The sequence below is a fragment of the Chelonia mydas genome, chromosome 1 (genome assembly GCF_015237465.2).
Source record: "Chelonia mydas isolate rCheMyd1 chromosome 1, rCheMyd1.pri.v2, whole genome shotgun sequence".
NCBI classification, from domain to species: Eukaryota; Metazoa; Chordata; order Testudines; family Cheloniidae; genus Chelonia; species Chelonia mydas.
This window is the reverse complement of record NC_057849.1, coordinates 122,448,866-122,468,125: the sequence shown is the minus strand read 5'-3', so window position 1 is coordinate 122,468,125 and position 19,260 is coordinate 122,448,866. Positions and strand designations below refer to the sequence as shown.

General features: G+C 42.0%; 1 long non-coding RNA gene across 1 annotated transcript in view; it reads right to left on the bottom strand.

Moving 5' to 3' along the window:
• Positions 1-17,547, bottom strand: part of LOC122464004 — a 28,496-nt gene extending 10,949 nt beyond the window's left edge. The window contains exon 1 of the long non-coding RNA XR_006287823.1: positions 17,127-17,547. This is a non-coding gene — a long non-coding RNA (uncharacterized LOC122464004). The remainder of the gene's footprint in view (positions 1-17,126) is intronic.
• Positions 17,548-19,260: the final 1,713 nt, after the last annotated feature.

The window sequence follows — 19,260 nt, the reverse complement described above, 5'->3', positions numbered from 1 at the left end:
CATTAAACAATAGGAGAACCTACATGCATGCTAATGAGCTTAACAGAGATCATCCCAACTCCAACAAGAGCTCTGGTAGGAGTCAGTCCTTCAAACCCCATCCAGGAGTTTTCCTTTGGTTATACATTCATATCAGTTTTTGCTCAGCACAAGCATTCCCGTGAATCTGTTAGTCACTTCTTTATTCAGGTGGGCCTTTGACCGCAGGACCCTGAAAACAGGTAATCAGAAGACAGTAGGTTTCTCCTTTGGCCGTAGCTTCAAAAGGTTGGGTCCAGAGGTGGAAATTTGCATTTCCCCTTCTCCCAAGTATTTCCTGGGAATCCCACTCAATTAAAAACTGGTTTTTTGAAGTGCCTAATACTTCCCAAGGTTTACATTAGTCATGTCTCCTCCTAAGAGACGTTACATACAATCCCACAAGAATACAAAAATGTCTGCATTTTTAAGTCCTAGAATACTTAAACTTAATTCAGTAAGGTTTGTCCAGGACATTGCACGGGATTGCCAGATCTGTCACAGATGTCATCTGCATACTTTTGGCATTGCAGTCCTGTTGTCTCACCGGCTCTCCTAGTGACTTCATATAGACGCTAGATAACCAGCGGGAGAGGACTGAGCCCTGTGGGATTCCACCATAAGTGAGGGCTTTGGCAGTAGAGGAACAGTTGGGATACTGTCTGTCTTCAGTCTAAGAAGAACCAGAACCCTTTCAGGGCATTTTCATTTGAACCTGCAGTTTCCTGGAGATGGGGCATGTTTATTTGGTCATCAATTGTACTGAATGGTTCAGAAGGAGGAGTATGGATTTACTTCCCTTGTTTATATACAGGTGGTCATTTGCCATGGGCATTGACATTTTATGTACATACAGTAAAATGGAAACAGACTCCCTTCTAGTCTGCTGTGGTCACTGGCGAAGGGGTACTGTGGAGTCACAATATGGCCTCCCCCTTTCTCCAGTAATATCACATTTATTACAAAAAGAAAAGGATTACTTGTGGCACCTTAGAGACTAAACACATTTATTTGAGCATAAGCTTTCATGAGCTACAGCTGTAGCTCACAAAAGCTTATGCTCAAATAAATTGGTTAGTCTCTAAGGTGCCACAAGCACTCCTTTTCTTTTTGCGAATACAGACAAACACGGCTGCTACTCTGAAACCTGACATTTATTACAGACTCATGGAGTGAAAGCCCACATGCAGGTCTAAGGTTGCATCTTTCATTTTGAGTGTAGCCAGGTATAGCTTCACAGAAACTGCTTTGCTGAGCTGATTTTGTGTACCTTCTTAAGGAACGTTACAGACCCCTGCAGAAGGCCAGATGGGACTGAAAACTATGATTTCATTCACATTTTTCAGCACATCACCACCTCTCATGGGATGAGTTTGGGAGCTCATTCCCTGCCTATTCCACAAATCTTCCAGGGTCCCTCAGACAGAGACAGGAGTTCCCATCCCGCTGAAACATGACTTTACATACTAACTTTCTCTGACTGCATTGGCCTTAATACCATTTTTGAGTCCCCTTGCAGCTACTCAGTCACAGCCATGAAAGGGACTTTGGAGGAATTAATGCTGCACTAACTTCCAGTTAGATTTCTGTGCTGAAACCAAGTGTTGGAGGTGAACATATTGATGTACAGAGCAGCTGGTTTCTACCAACTGGGATTACATTTTAATTCATGATTTAGAGATAAATTATTATCCACCTGAGCCATCCTGTCCTCTGTTTCATTTTTAATGGATGCAGTTTTGTCCACTAATTTGACTGATTCCTTTCTTTCTTTTACACCAACAAAGTACCCTTTTCAACACTAGAAGAAAATTGATCTCTTATTGAAAGGAAAATTCCCAAAATTTCCTTTTCCACTAATTCATTTTCCTCAGCATTTCCCTCCCTTTTTACCTGCCTACTCACAGCATTCCCAAAATTAACATTTGGATTAAACCAGGTAAACTAAGGTACTTCATATTTTAAATAGATTAGAACTCTGTTCCTTTGAAGTAATCAGAATGTTCCACTAGAGTTATTTATTTAATTTCTTCAAATGAATCGAGCCCTCAGAAAAGATACTGGGTTCTCTCCTCCTTCTTTTTTTCCTTTTTTAAAAACAGTCCTGGAAGCTGCAGTCCTCTCCCCATCATAGATGTGCAGCAAAGTTTAGAAGCTGTGCAGGCTTCCCCCAACACTGCCCTGCCAATGTACTCAACCCTGACCTGAAGGGACCACCTCTTGGGATGTAAGTCATTTGTAGCTTGTTAAAGTGGCAGATAAGCTACTTTTCTAGAACTATAAACTTTGTGCTGTATGAAAGGATAATGAATTTTCTAGCAGGAAAAAAGTATAAGCACATTTCTGTCGAGAGAAGGGTAGAGATGAGAGAGGTACTGCATATTATTAAGCTACTTGATCACATATGCCTTTTCAAAAGGAGAGAGGAGACATTAGCAGCAAACAGAGGAACACTGTCATCTGCAAACATAAATATTTCAGGTATGCTGGGAATGTCATTAATGTAAAAATTGACAACAAGGGTCTCCGAAGTCGGCAATGACCGTGGGAGGCACTCCAAGAGACAGAAGAAGGGGTTCTGGCAACAAGCACTGCAATAATAATAAACTCATTTGAAAGCCATGCAGGAGACAGGCAGAGAATCAGGAAAAAGAAACTGTATGGTGACAACAGACTTTGAGTTTAGAGGAAAAATGGACACTATGGTTATGGGTTAAGTAAATTCGTGCCTGTGGCATGCCCTTTATCTAGGCCTGAAAGGAGGTGGACAACAAATGCAAGAGCCACACTGTGAGGTGAAGAAAAAAATGCAACAGAAGCAATTTGTTTGATATCATTTAGATTTGGGATGGAGAAAGAGATTACTTGCCAACATGGTCAATGCATAGAGATTAGACAGTAGTAGCTTCTGCAATGTGCATGTTTCTCTCTCAGAGGCAATATTGCCCTGAAAGACTCATGAGGAGAATTGGAAAGGTCAGCAATTACAGGGCAAAGATTAGTAAATTCCTTATCAACTGCACAAGTCTGATGATTTGAGAGTTTTTGCTGATTCCATTTTATTAGAAAATACTAGTTCTGATTGACTGACAAGAGGGGCCAAAATATTTAGCAAATTTATTGGGAAAAGCTTGAGATTGAAAAGCTGCAAAGCATTACTGACAAATGGTTAGTTACTCATGTGAAACTACTCCATCTGCCATATATGGATTTGGAATATAATTTTTAAGTAAGTGAAAACGGTTTGCCATTAGGATTAACAATTATTTATTTAATATTCATATTCTATGAGTAGCTGAAACCCCATTGCAAGTTACTGGTTTTATTTTATAAACTTTTAAGTAAACAAATAAGCACAATAAGAAATCCATTTGACACCACTAGTCTAATTTTTAATTATGTGCGATACTTAGTGTGCTCTGTGCTTTAGTATAGTTTTGTAATGAAGTGTTAATAATGTTGGATCTCAGTACAGCACTCTGCTGTTAAATCCTTGCTGAGGAGCGCAGATCATATTTTCTTCATTAAAATTATTGCACAGTAGTGTTTGAGGTACCCCTCTATTATTATCCCCCCCCACACACACACACTTCTCCATGCAATGAAGTCATACATTTTCACTAAAGGTTCAGCTCTCTTTTTGTTCCATAACAAAAGCCCCGGAGAATTTCTCCAGTCTGAGTCTCTAGACTGGAACCAATTGCCTGACCCTTGGGTTTAGATATCTAACTTCCCTAGAAGCTCTGAGCACTAAAGAAAATATATTTTTAAAGTATGTCCTCATTTGTTGTAATGTTTTAAAACTGACCATGCCAATCAGTAGTAAAGAATAATCTCAAAATGTTAACCAGCCATTTGTAATCTTTTTATCAACTACAAAGAACGCATAAATAGATCCCAGGTTTCCTCCCTAGGGAAGGATAAGGGAGGTGTTTCAACTGATACCTACATGGCTGGGGAGCCTGGGATCACTCCACAACACATGGAGACTTCCAGACATGATTGCATTCACTGAATGATGTATGTTTTGCTTTACTAATATCCCATTCAAACAGAAGTAAACCAAGTATAAGAAACTTTGCAACATTCACACACAGTTGAAAAGTAATATAAGGGTTCTACCCCAAAGAAATACTGTATTATGCAGCCTCACCTGAGAAGTCCAGGATTGGTTTATCCTTCTGTCTGAGTATTTGAAAGACTTACATGGAAATTAATGATAATGGTCTTAGATGTCAGATGCCTGTATTGTGGACTGATTAATATCAAATGTGCGTAATCCAAGTAAAAGTTTGAGGAGGGAGATAACTAAGCAGAAGATCTGAAGAAGCAGATCTTTCCTTGGGAGCTTGTGAAAAGAAAGGACTTGTATCTAATATTTCAACATAAAAGAAGAAGCTGAGATGCAGACAGGATTGTTCTATAGAACAAAACTCTGTAGTTGAATGATTTATTTTAGAGAACAAATAGAAGGGAAAATGAAGAAAGATTTACTTTCTCAATAAGTAGTAACGTGATTGTTTGGCATTGGAAGATATGGAAACACCCTTTAGGATAAAAATCTACAAATGAAAACTATGAATAGTAACAAACAGATGTTCTGAGATTGTTTGAATGCATGCCAATAAACTATGATTTGTTACTATTTACCATTCATACTGCTATCTCACTGGTCACAGCACTGCACCAACAGAGGACAAGATGATGACTCCAGCTCCAAAGAGCTGATACTTATGGACAAATCAGAGCAAGAATATCATTGGGGTAACTGAAAGTAATGAGATCTAAGAGTGGCAATGCACATACATTAATGTAACACTTTATATTATATATTAAGTTAATAATAAATAGCAATAAATAATAATAACAATAGATGCCCTATATTGATCACCATTGCTGACATATTGTAGAGAATTTAGAGAAAAGCCGTGCAATGTACTGAGGGGGCAGTAGAGTTCCTTAAGGCTTAGAAAGGCAGATCAGAATGAAGAAAGCTGTGTACCTTCCTTGGCTGAATGATAACTAAGGGTAGGCTTACACAGGAATAAAAATCCCACAGATGGCTTGGGTCAGCTAACTCAGGCTCTCAGGGCTCATTCAGGCCTGGACTGGAGCCCAAGCGCTGGGGCCCTGCAAAGGTGAAGGATCCCAGGGCTCAGGCTCTAGCCCAAACCCAAAACGTCTACACAGCACTTTTTAGCCCCATATCCCAAACCCAAGCCAGCCGACCCAGGACAACCATGGCCAAACCACAGGGTTTTTATCCCCATGTAGATATACCCTAGGGAGACGATATGGTAACCATCTACAATTACAGCATCTGAAGAGTGTAGACCCCAAGAAGAGAAAGGAATTTTCTTGTAGAGTCCAAAGAGTTGAATCTAAGTGTAATAGAAAAGACAGTGCCTAGTGATGTGATCCCTTCTACCACTTGCAGATACAAGCAATCCATATTGAATTCAATAGGAATTAGTCATATGATGTTGAAAGGGAATCTGGACCTTAGACTGTGAAACCGTCTTCAAAAAAAAGTGAATGAAGCCCCAAAATTTCAGTTATTTTAAACTAGAATGCACAAAGCACTGGCAAAAATACAGCATGGAACAATTCTGCAGTGGGAAAGGGAAAGGATGGAATAACTGAGTAGGTTTTTTTTTTTTTCCATTTCCCAGTGTATATGATCATCAAATTGAAAAAAAAAGTGAAAATGCACTTTGCATTGACAGATTTTTAACATGCTCTAACCTTTTTACCCTCTCTGCACAACAATCAATCTGCAAAATGGTCACACGACTGGCAGCAATGCTACCCGACATCTGCCATCTTTGTAAGATGCTGCCTTTGCAAATTGATCCCAGATGTTCCATACTCTTCTCCTAAATACTAGTTTGTGATTTGCTCTGATCTTGGGGCTCACTGACATAAGTGCATTAACTAATTGTTTAATTGAATATATTCATAAAAGCCTAAACCATATTGTTATTTCCATCATTAGGGACAATATTAAAATTACATTTTTAAAGCCAAAAATACAGAGAAAAATATATGTTTGGAAAATGTAATTTCCCCCCACGTTTATATAACCAGACAGAAATGCCCATTTAGATAGCCAGATATGACAGAATATTGAGAAAGCATTTGAAAGCAAGCAGTGATGACTTGAAGATGTTTTTGAATCACACTCCCTACTTTCAAAATAAAAGTTCATATGTGCAGCTGTAAGAACCAGTCAGATCACCCCACTAAGTACACTATGAAGATTCTCAGACAAGGACAAGTCCATCAAGAGGAAATAAGATAATGAAGAAAGAATAAGCTTATCCACTGACTAAGATAGATATGGACATTTCTGGCATTTGCCCATAAGTGATTAAAGGTTTCTTGGAAAGTTTTAGAGTAGAAAAATATGAAGAAAAACTCCATACAGAACCTTGAGTCTTGAGGGGAAAAAAATGTTTTATTTGCTACATGTGAATGACAGCCATTGCTGATCAACTTAACCACATGTCTAAACAGAGGGGAATATGGGCCTTGAATTTAGAGAGTTCTCAAATCACAATGAGTGACATTCATCCTGGTTCACAAGACCCATGTAGGACTTCCGCACAGTTTAAATATTGCTGCTTCTCTATATAGAAAGGGGCATGACAATGTGTCCATGGAGGTGGTTTCTACACTTCTGTATACTGCAGAGAGAACACTCTGTTGGAGCTGAATAGGTTGACATGTCAGGGGCCGTAGGAGGTGACCCTTGGGAAGGGCCAGTGAGTCCATGTTTTCTAAGATTAAATTACCCAAACCCACTGCACAGACAGTATTGGGGGTCAGAGGCTACTAATACATCCCATAGGTATAAAAAAAAGATGAAGATTAAAAAATAAAAATAAACTCCATACAGGATCTGGATTCCAGAGGATAAAAATGATTTGCTATATGTTCTACTTAACTCATATGTCTAAACAGAGGGGAACAGGGAAGGCTGGAGGAAGGGAAAGAAGGAGATCTGACACCCAGGGAATAAGGTGAAAAAGAATCTGAAAGATCAGGCAGATTGCTCACATCACTATCTATCTCAGGGAAGTTGATGTCCCTCCCTGAATGCATGAGGAAAAGGAAGCATTCAGGAAAGAAAATTTTAAAAAAAGCAAAAATATTCTGATAGGAGTACAGCATCAAAAGTGCATATGTTCCACATGTTTTTATTTCTCTTTAAAATTAGAAAACATATCTTTGCTTTATGTATCCTGAAGGGCATTAAGCCAGAGTGTGCTATGATTCCATTTCTTGTTTCATAAAGAATTTCTTTTAAACTATGAACCTTGTGATAGGTAATTATATGCAGGAAGCAGAGCACATATGAATTTTATATTTATGGTCTACATTGAGGTCACAATTTACATTCCAAAAACTGCCTTCAGAAATACCAGTTAGTGTGTCATTTTTATTTTAATTGCATTTCCTCCCCTCTGGTACAGCATGATCAACTGAAAAGCAGAGCACATATTGTATGTAACATATTTAGAGTCTAACAATAAACGGTTACTAATCTTACAATGTTAGGTGCATTTGCAATGCTTGTAACAGAGAAAAGGTGAGGTGGCAGGAGGTAGTAGAGGACCCTTTTGACCAGGAAGAGAGAACAGGGTGAAAAATTTAGTACATGCTGTTCATAACAATTGATCTTAATGAACAGCTCTTGCTTTCCCTAGGCAGACTGCAAGCTTTCCATATATTTATTTCAACCAAGAGGTTATAATTTTAAAAAGCAAGAAAAATATCCTATGGTAACATAATAGAAGTATGTCAGTTCTTTTTATAAGTAGAACTAATGGTAGTGTCTGATAGTATACAAAAAATTGGGTGTAGTTTCCCAAAACCCAAGCTAAGCACCCAGGATGAAAGTCATTGTTGTGCAATGGGTTTAAAATGTATCTGCTACTTAAATCCTATTTAAGCCCCAGTAGTTAAAATGGGACTTAAGATGTGCATATGCCTTGTGCTGGCCCTCTATGCAGGGGTGGAATTCACCCAAACCCCATCTCTCTCCCTCTCATTTGATTTATTTATTATTCTTTGTGTACATAGATGTGTGTGTGTGCGCGCAGAATTATTGAAAGTCCCCTGGAAACTCCATATAGTGGGCACAGCATGGGTAGTGATGGTGGAGGGTTCTTTACAGCTTCTAATCAATGTGGCTTACCTATGGCTTGGAAGAACCTGTTCTAGAGGTGAGAGGGTAGTTCAGTCTCTGAGGTCCCTTAGCTTCTTTGCAGAGACTGATGACGTGACGACAAATTGTGGTGGATTTTTTTGTTAATGTGACCACCTGTTCTCTAAGAAACACAGTGAAGCCAGCTATTTATGGTATTTCATGTAAATCACTGAACATTAGAGCTGGTTGGAAAATTTCAAAATGGCCAAAAACAAATTCCTATTTTATAATCACTCTACTGGACTGCTACTAGATGCCCACAGCACAGTCACTGATTTGATTAAGATGTGTACAAATAACCTAGACTTTAAAAAGTTCCATAACTCAATAGTCCCCTGTGCCATTTATTCTGTTTCACACTTTCAGCATTATATTATAGAGCACAGACTGCTTCATTGATGTTACACAGAAACTTGTCTGTTTGAACAGAGAGACAGATCCTCAGCTGGTGTAAGTCAGCCTAGCTCTATGACTTAAACAGAGCCTACTCCAACTGATGAACTGGCTCAAAGTGTCCAATACAAATTGGAGAAAGCCCTATACTTTACTAGACGCTTAGAGGATTTAATCAAATTAAGCATTTGCTTACTAGGGCTTGAAGAAGAGCTCTGTGCAGATCAAAAGCTTGTCTCTTTCACTCAGAAATTGGTCCAATAAAAGATATTACCTCACACACCTTGTCTCTTAACTGGGGAAAGTAGTTAGTCTTAGGCCATGTCTACACTACCCGCCGGATTGGTGGGTAGTGATCGATCTATCAGGGATCAATTTATTGCATCTAGTGTAGACACGATAAATTGATCCCCGACTGCTCTGCCGTCGACTCCAGAACTCCACCACGGCAAGACGCAGAAGCGGAGTCGATGTGGGAGCAGCGGCCGTCAATCCCGCGCCGCGAGGACGCGAAGTAAGTGATTCTAAATCGATCTAAGATACGTTGATTTCAGCTACACTATTCTCGTAGCTGAAGTTGCGTATCTTAGATCGATTTCCCCCGCGCCCCATGCCGTTATGTGTCTGACCAAATCTGCTGTTGTATTTACAGTAACAAGACTTTTTTCCAAATTATGTGGCAAGATTAGACTCTGGCTCTTAGTGTATTGTATGTAATGACAGCAGATGCACTTGGAATTGAGAGTGCATATTCCAAGATAAGTGAGCTCTCAAGGATTTCAGTTAACATCGGCTATGAGGAAAAACTAGTTTATTTAGAGCAATAACTGTAAGACTTCTGATTTCATGTGATTTACTTCCAAGTCAGAGATTTGCCTAAAGGAATCAATCAAATCAACTGAGGAATCAAATCCTACCGTAAGCCTGAAAAGCACTATCTAGGAGAACACTGCTAGTGTATTCCAACTGCTTATGCCACCAATATTAGAACAGGATCTATTGCTGAGTGCTGATGATTTGCTGACCACTCTGAAATGGAAACCTTCCCATCTTGTTCACTTCAGAATCTGATTCAGATAGCCATGGAGTCCTCTTTAGAATGAATGAATCTTAATATCTAACTATTAATGGACAGAAAGGGGGGAGGGGAAATCTGCATCCCCATGAGAATGTGAGAAGTTTTTTGTTTGTTTACGTTTAACTCAGTGGAGCAGCCATTCTGAAGTGGCAAATTGTTTTTTTAAAAAAATCTCAAGCTAATCTCCTTAAAGTTAAAGGCTTGCAAAAGTCTGAAGCAAAAATTACTCCAGCATTGTGGCTAGTGCAATACACTGTTGAAGGGCCAGGATGTTACATCAGATTAAGTTAGGGCTTGTCTTCATGTACAGCACTAGTGTGGTGCGGCTGCACTGGTGTAGCTGTGCCACCGTAGTGCTTTAGTGGAGATGCTACTACACCACGATAGAGCTTCCCTATCGGCATAGTTAATCCACCTCCCCAAGAGGCACTAGTGATGTTGGCAGGAGAAGCTCTCCCATCAACAGTGCTGTCTCCACAGGGGGTTAGGTCAGTATAACTACATCACCTGGGGGTGTGGATTTTTCACTCCCCCGAGTGACATAGTTGTACCAGCATAGGTCTGTAGTGTAGACCTGGCTTTCATTTGTTCACATTAAAAATCCAGTTATTTGGCATCTTGGATTGCAGTGATTAATCCTCTTCTTTGCAGTGAGTTTGTCTGCTTTAAGGTATGTATGGAACCATTCTTAACTGCTTCCCTTCTGGCAGTCCTCCAACTGCTATCCCACATACCTTTGCTTCATGCCTGGATCTGCCTGTTTGTGTACCTGTATGCCCTCCACTGCTCCAAGATCATCTTTACCAGATGTCCATTTAAATGCTAGAGAAAAGGTGGATGAGGTAATATGATTTAATGGACCAACTTCAGCTGGTGAGAGACATTTTAGAACTACATCATTCTTCATAAGTTGGTCCAATAAGAGGTATTATCATACCCAGCTTGTCTCTCTAATATCCTGGGACCAACATGGCTACAACAACACTGCCAATGTTTAAATGCAGGCATGCAGCTATGTGTGGCCCTTTCTAATATCAGGTAGTGGTGAATGTCTCAGTTCAGGGCAACTACATCTGTTTCCTCTCTCTACAGTCCAGCAAGGGTACCCAATCTTAAACTTCCAGCCTCCCCAGCTGTCACTTCTCTTGGGTGGAGATCTTCCCCTTTCTCCCTTCTGACCAGGGTGTTTCCAGGCTGCACGGCTCCCTACCTACACTGAATTCCCCAGCAGAGTCAGACTGACAAGTAGGCCTGCTTTACTTTTCTCCTCAGATGGTTAACAGTGTAGTTTCCAGCATCTGTAAGTTACCACACAGCTCTTTTGTAAGAAGCACATTTATTCTGAAGGTGAAAGCATTAGAGAAACATTATAGACCTACAAGCATGTTAATAAGCCTAGCAGAGATCATCCTAGCTCCAAAAAGGGGCCTGGCAGTTGAACAGTTTCAGACCTCACCAAGGGGGTTTCCTATCGTTACAAGTTCAGAACGCCTTTTGCTCAGGACAAGAACCCTCATGAATCTGAATCCCTCCTTTTCCAGTTTGAGTCTTTGAAGAGATTGTTAGTAGGTAATTAGCCAGACAATGGGTTTTTCATCAAGCTTCAAAGGGATGGATCCAGAGATGGGGGTAATTTTCATTCCCCTCCTCCCAACTAGCTCCTAGGAATCCCACTTAATTTTGTTAGTCTAGCACATTTTGTTGCAAAAGGGTCCCTTGATACCTTGAAGGGTTCCCAGGGTTTATATTAACCATGTCTCCTCCTTAAAGGAGTTACATACCATTTCATAATACATACCTAAATACATTAATACAATGCACTCCTAAGATGCTTACATTTAATTCAATAAGGTTTAACTTAATTCAGTAAGGATATTGCTGGAAATGGCCATATCTGTCAGTGGTTTCACACATGCACAGTCACATACCCATTAGAGCAGCCATGCCCACCATGATTCCATGTGGACCCCTGTTGAGCTCCAGAGCTTGACTGCCCCCTTTGGAGAGCTGCATGTCCAGTGCCATCTGGACAAGAGTCACCAGAATGCAGATATCCACAAGAAACTGTCAGAGCAAATGAAGGTGAGGGAGCACTCCCAGTGCCAAGTCAAAGCGAAGGAGCAAGAATACCTGAAGGCAAGGGACAAGAGCAGTAAGGCTCTGGTAATGCTCTCACTACCTGCCCATAAAATGAACATCTGGATCACATTTTTGCAAACAAACAATGCCACCTCTTCACTCAAGAATTTTGTAGTAGATAGTTTTCCATAATGCACTCAGGACAACAGAACAAGCATGCATGATACCATGTATAGCATGGGGTCTGACCAAGAGATTTTTCTGAGCAGCCAAGAACTGTAGAACCTGGAAAGTTTGGAGATTACACAAGAACCACATTCGGACAGCCAGATGGAAACTGCTGTGGAGGAAAGCTCTACCAACAGCCAGCCTGAAAATGATGCTGAGGGGAGTGCTACCATTAAGTAGTACTGCATTACATTACAACTGCTTAGGATTTTCCAGCTACTGTACCAGCTGTCTGTCCCCATGTTGGGTGAAGCTAGAAGCCTCTCTTCACCTCTTTGGCTTTTAACACCACCTTTAGTGTGCTCCAAATGGCATCAGTGCCAGGAACTGATAATGATAGTTTATTTCCCTGAAGTGTCAAATCCCATAACCACTGGCCACATGTGTGGCTCCCACAACCACTTTCCGCAAGATGCTTTCTACTAATTTTCTCTCCTGATCTACTGCAGTCACCAAGGAATATGTGGGAATAGCACAATCTTGTAGGAACAAAATCAGGAAAGCCAAGGCAAGGAATGAGTTACAGCTGGCAAGAAATGTTAGAGACAACAAGAAGGGATTCTACAAATATATCAGACAAAAAAGAAAGATCAGGGATGGTGTGTGTCTGCTGCTCAGTGGCGAAGACAAGCTGGTAATAAAAGATAAGAAGGTGGAGTTGCTCAGTGCCTACTTTGCTTCATTCTTCACACAAAAAACATGTGACCAGATGATTAGTGAAGTGATCAAAGACAAGAAAGAGGAATAGATGCAGATCAGGATAAGTAAACATGTCAGATCTTCTGACTAATTTGAATTAATTCAAGTCAGCAACTAGAGCACAGTATAAAACATTCAATTTGAAAATATCTGGAAGATGAAGGGGTGATCGCTAGAATGGATTTACTAGAACAATTCATGCCAAAGCAACTTGATTTCCTTCTTTGAGAAGGTAACTTTTTTGGTGGGTAGGGGGAATGTGGTGGACATAATATTCCTGGACTTTATCAAGGCTTTTGATACAGTCCCACATGACATTCTCATAAGTAAGAGGAAGAAAAGCAGGTTCAGTAGAACTACCATTAAATGGACACATAGTTAGTTAAATCACTGCAAATAAAAACTAATATTAATGGAATGATGTCAGATTGGAGGTAGGTCTCAAGTGGAGTTAAACAGCGATCTGTTCTGGGTCTGATGTTTAACATCTTTATTAATGACCTGGATCTAGGAAGAGCACATATTGATCAAATCTGCAGATGACAAAGCTGGGGGAGGTGTCGCAAACCCTTTGAATGAGAGCTAAAATTAAAAAGAATCTTGATAAATTGGAGGACTGGGCTATAAACAATAAAATGAAATTCAACAAACACATGTAGGGTGCTACACTCAGGGAAGAAAAGCCAAATGCATAAATACAGACTCAGGGATAACTGGCTTGGCGGCAGCAGCACTGCTGAGAATGATCTGGGAGTTGTGGTGGACCACAACCTCAACACAAGTCAACAATGCAATACTGTTGCAAAAAAAGCAAATGCAATTTTGGGTTTGCTTTAACAGAGGCATAGCATGCAAGTCACAGGAGGTGATAGTACCACTCTACTCAGCACTAGTTAGGCCAATTTTGGTCACCGCTGTATAGAAAGGATGTAGAGAAACTGGAAAGGATCCAAAGGTGAGCAAGAAACATGATCAAAGGGATGGAATGTAAGCCATATGAGTAAAGGCTGAAGGAAATGGGTATGTTTAGTTTGGAAAAGAGGAGATTAAGTGGGGACATGATAGCAGTCTTCAAATACTTGAAAGGCTGCCATAAAAAGATGGAGAAAATTGTTCTCTAGCCACAGAGGGCAGGACAAGAGGCAATGGGTTCAAACTATAGCATAGCAGTTTTAGATTAAATGGCAGGAAAAACTTCTTAGTTGTAAGAACAGTAGGACAATGCAACAGACTGTCTTGAGGAGACATAGAAGCTCCTTCACTGCAGGTTTTCAAAAGGAGGCTGGATGGCCATCTATCTACTATGGCTTAGCCACAACAAGTCCTCCATCTTGGCAGGGGGTTAGACTAGATGACCCTTATGGTCCCTTCTAACCCTATGGTTCTATGATTCTATTTAAGGCAAAGATAATGGTGTCTTGTGGCACACACATTGCAAGGCAATGCAGCCTTATCAGGGCCACTCATATAACTAGTGTTTCTCTTCCACTTCTGCAACAGTTTGAGGAACACCACCTGGTAAATAGCAGTGCTGCATATCTTCCTGTTTGCCTACTGTCTTTTTAAATCAGATCTTTTTAGGTCTCCTGGGGACACACCACAGGGTAACATCCTCCAACATAAGGACAGCCTGCACAGGGGCACATGCAATTGCTAACTTTCTGCTGCTACCTCCCCTAACACTCCACCCCCAGGACTGGTACAGAGGTCCCATAGAAGGGGAAAGTAATGAGTAAAATGTCTTTCCTTCTTTCACAGTTCTTGGGCTGCTGACGGGCACCTTCTACTGTGAAGACACTGAAAAATCCTTGGGGTGCCCCCATGTGCTTAAGCAGAAGTCTCCATGACCCAAATTGAGCTAAATAGTCCACTTGTGTTTGAAGGGAATGGGGCTTTAGACTCCCACACCCCTAGTCCCTTTAATAGGATCTCAGATTCCCTAAAACCAAGTGGGGTAGATTGTAGCAATGCCAGCCACCTAAGAGTTCACCAAACCTTTCTTACCCAACCAGAATACCAGGGTTGTCATCTCCTTGTAGGCAGGGGGAGTAGGCTGGTAAATGGCCTTCCTGCAGGCTTCCAGGAGCCTCCTTTAGGAACTGTAGGGTCACCATCTGCTCTTTCTCCCAGAGCTGCCCAGCAACTGCCAGGAACTTCCCACTTTTAAGTACTTATTCCACCCCTGACATGGCCAGAGGCATGGGGATAGCCTTTTACAGCAGCTCTTTCACCCATTCATCACTGGTGAGGGGTTTATACAGCCTGTCATACTATCTCAAAGAGAATGCCAATATGGGAAGAGAAGATGGGAAAGGCATTCCAAAATAGCAGGATAAGCAACACTTTTTCCAATGGTTAGGAAAAAGGTACTTGTGCTTTTTCTGATTTCCATGAGCAACTGCAATGCCAGGACACACGGATATCATCCACTGAAAGGCTGGCAAGCCTCTGAAGGAAGTGAAAGAAAATGAGAGAGGAAAGGTTCAAGGAACTAGTAACTGCATCCCAACAGACGAACATGAAAGCAGAAGACTGGAGGGATGGTTTCGTGGAGCAATCCCATAGGCTCAAGGGGAAGCACATGGCCCTGGAAAAGGAGCAAATGGCCTTGGAGGGGAACATGATGCACATGATGAAGAGGCCAACAGTTGTGCTGGAACAAATTCTGTTACAAAGGTCAAGTACAGCACCCTTACTTAGCCCATTCCTGCAAACAGTGGAGCACACACCATTCTGTGACCTCCCTTTCAATCAGCCAAATGGCAGAGGGTCCCCACACCAATCAATCCCCTTGGAGATGAATAAGGGGAAGAGTGCCAAGCACCCAAGCTACAGAAGTTGGTGAGTACTCCACAATTTGGGCATGTCACAGTTCCATTGGTCTTAAGTTTGCACTACTTTGTTAACTTTATTATTTTTTATTAATTTTCATTAAAAAAAGACAGACAATGAAAAGTATAAATAGGCAAGTGACTTTTCGCTTGTATGTTTCCAAATACCGCCTGCATCACAGGCTCTAATATAATTATGCAATTTTACAATTTGTCAAATCTGTAAGACCCGACAATACAAACCTAAACAATACTACCTAGACACAATGCGTTAGGGTGGTGGTTACAATGTGAAAATAGGAGAAGACATACATGAATAGGAAAGAGAGAGATGGCAGTGACCTGGGGGTCAGGGGAGGGAAGAGGCTGGGTTAGGTGGAATGAAGGTCTGGCATTCTTGGAGTCATCAACATTTTTAATCCAAATGTATCTAGAAACAGGGTCCAAATTTCTTCAAATTCATACAATTACTCTATTCTTTCTTTGGCTGCTCACTCAGACAGGTATGAACACCAATGTTCTACTCTGGACATAAGCCTGCTCTTCCATTGTTGTAAAATCAGTCACTTGGTGATCATTGCAACCCTCAAGAACCAAAATCTTTGGGACAGAGCTAACCCCAGTTTAGCAGGTAAATAACCCAGGATATACTTTTTGGGCTATCAAGTAGTGTAATTTGTCAGTCCAAAATCACATTTCAGTCATTTCCTTGGTTACAGTATATTCATTACCCACAACTACCCTGGCCTCAAAGTAGGAGCATCCCTGGCCGTTTCCCTGACCACTTGTGGCATTTGCCAGAGGCACCCTCTCCAGTTGTCCATAATTTTCAGAAAGTCTCTCCACCTTCTCTTTCATACCCATCAGCAGGGCTCCCTCACACCCAGATGTTGTGCAAAGCACAGCCAGCACCTATCACACAAAGGCACTTAATCATAAAAATGGCTGTGAAAAATATGCCATGGACCATGAAATCAGATCTCCCCCATGAAAACTATCTAGTGTAGGGGAAGGGAAGGGACAGGGCTGGGGGAGCCCCTTGGGATGGACGGGGCTTCCTCTTCCCCTGCATGGCTGCTCTGGGGAGAAGATCAGACCCACCTCCAGGTACCTCCCCCAGCTGCAGGAAGCTCCTCAGCTGCTGCCCTCAGAGCCCAGCTCTGAAGGCAGTGCAGAAATGAGGATGGCAATCCTGCACCCCCTCCTGACAATCCCCTTTTGGGTTGGGACCCCCACAGTTGCAACACTGAAATTTCAGATGTAACATGGGAAACTGTGAAATTGACTATTTTTAAAATCTTATGACCATGAAATTGACAAAATGGACCATGAATTTGTTAGGGCCCTAGCTGGAAGGGACTTTGATTAGTCATCTAGTCCATCCCCCCCAGGCTGAGACAGGACTAAGTAAACCTAGACCATCCCCAACAGATGTTTGTCTAATCTGTTCTTTAAAAAGCTCCAACTGTAGGGATTCCATAATGTCACAGGGTCACTCACCACACTGGTGCCTCCTTCTGGGCATTTCAGGAATTAGCTCAGTCCCAGTGGGTGCACCCTTGGGTGGTGGGGGCTCTCCTATTCTCACCTCTGACTGCAGACCGGTTACAGCTCCTTTCTCTCCGCGTCTGCATCGTGGCACAGCCTTCTGGCCATGTCACCATCTGGTTTTCCCCCCCACTTCTGGGGGACTCCTTCAACAAGAGTCCAGCTACTCCTCGCAGTGGCTTGGTAGTCCACAGCCGGGCTGCTCCTTCGACAGCTAGTGGGGAGGGTCAGGCCCACCCACTACTCGGGGCCGCAGCCTGAGGACCCTGCAAACAGCAGCTTCCTGCTGCCTCTTCCTTTCAGCTCACTGTCTATTCCCTGGGCCACTTCCCCATAGCCTCAGTTCCTTCTGCTCCTGCCTCTGGCTCCAGCTCCTTTATTCCCTTCCCAGGGCCTCGAGCCTGTAAGTCTTGGCAGCCCACCAGGAGCTTTCCCGGTCCCTGCTAGCACCTACCCTTCCCCAGGTGCCTGCCCCTCTGTAGCTCTCTAGGAAGCCAGTCTTCTCCCTAGGGCTCCCTGCATCAGACTAACTCCCTCTGGTCTGCAGCTTCCTTTTATATGGGCTGGCTGGGCCCTGACTGGCTGGTCCAGCCACCGCCCTAATTGACTGTTTCCCCTGCAGCCACTCCTTTGCCTGCCTGGATCCCAATAGGGCTCAGCCTCTCTAGGCTGGTTTTAACCCTCTCGGGGCCAGTGCGGGGCAGGCACCCCGTCACACATAACCTCCCTTGGAAACCTATTCCAGAACTTAACTGCCCTAATTTTTTACTGATATCTAACTTAAATATCCCTTGATGAAGACTGATCACAGTTCTCTTTATCACAGCCCTGTACATGTTTGAAGACTGGTATCAGGTACCCCTTGAGTCTTCTTTTCTCAAGACTAAACATACCCAGTTTTTTAACCTTTCCTAATAGGTCAGGTTTTCTAAACCTTTTATCATGTTTGTTGCTTTCCAGTACCTACCATTTCTCTGCGTTTGTTAAAGTCAGCTTTTTTGAAGTCCATTGTCCTTATTCTGGTCCTCTCACGCCTTCCTTTCCGTACGGTCATGACATCTATCATTTCATGATCACTTTCACCAAAAATTGCCTTCCACTTCCAGGTTCATTACCAGTTCCTCCCTGTTGGTCAGAATCAAGTCTAAAATGGATGTCCCCCTGGGGTATTTCCTCCACTTTCTGAAACAAAACATTTTTCTCTAATACCTCCCAAGAATTTATTGGAAATTGTGTGTTTTGCCATATTACTTTTCAAACATGTCTGGATAGTTATTGTCCCCCATTACTACCAGGTCTTGTGTTTTGGATATTTCTATTATTTGTTCCAGAAATGCCTCATTCACGTCCTCTTCCTGATCTGGTGGTCTATAGTAGACCCCTAACATAATTTCACCCCATCTTTACCCCTTTAATTTTTACCCAGATATTTGCAACTGATCTGCCTCTGACCATCTTCTTGACCATAGAACAAGTGTATATGTTTCTGATGCATAATGCAATATCTTCTTCCTTTTTGTCCTGTCTGTCCTTTCTGAACCCTCTATACCCCTCTGTTACAATATTCTAGTCTTGAGATTTATCCCAGCAAGTCTCTATGATGCTAATGATGTCATAATTTAGCTTATGTATTAATACTTCCATTTATTCCTGTTTATTCCCAATACTCCTTGTATTTGTGCATAGATAGCTAAGATGTTGAGCAAATTCCCCTACTGATTACTTTCTTGTTGCTCCCATAACCCTATTGTAATTTTCGATGTCCCTCCCAATATCTAGCCCTCAATGCTTACCTGTGGGCTTTTGCCACATGCCTCCAATGAGGACTAGTTTAAAGCTCTCCTCATTAGGTTGGTGGCTTGGTGTGCAAAAATACATTTCCCCTTCTTGGTCAGGTGGACCCCATTTCTTCCCAGCAGACCTGCTTCCTGGAACAGCATCTCATGGTTGAGGAGCCTGAAGCCTCCCACTGACACCATCTACACAGCCATGCGTTCATCTCCAGGATGCGCATGTCCCTTCCTGGGCCCTTACCGTCAACTGGGAGGATGGACAAGAACAAAACTTGCATCCCCAACTTCTTTGTCCTTGCTTCCCCAGCTCTGTAGTCACTGCTGATCTGCTCAGCGTCATATCTGGCAGTATCATCAGTGACCACTTGGATGAGCAGCGTG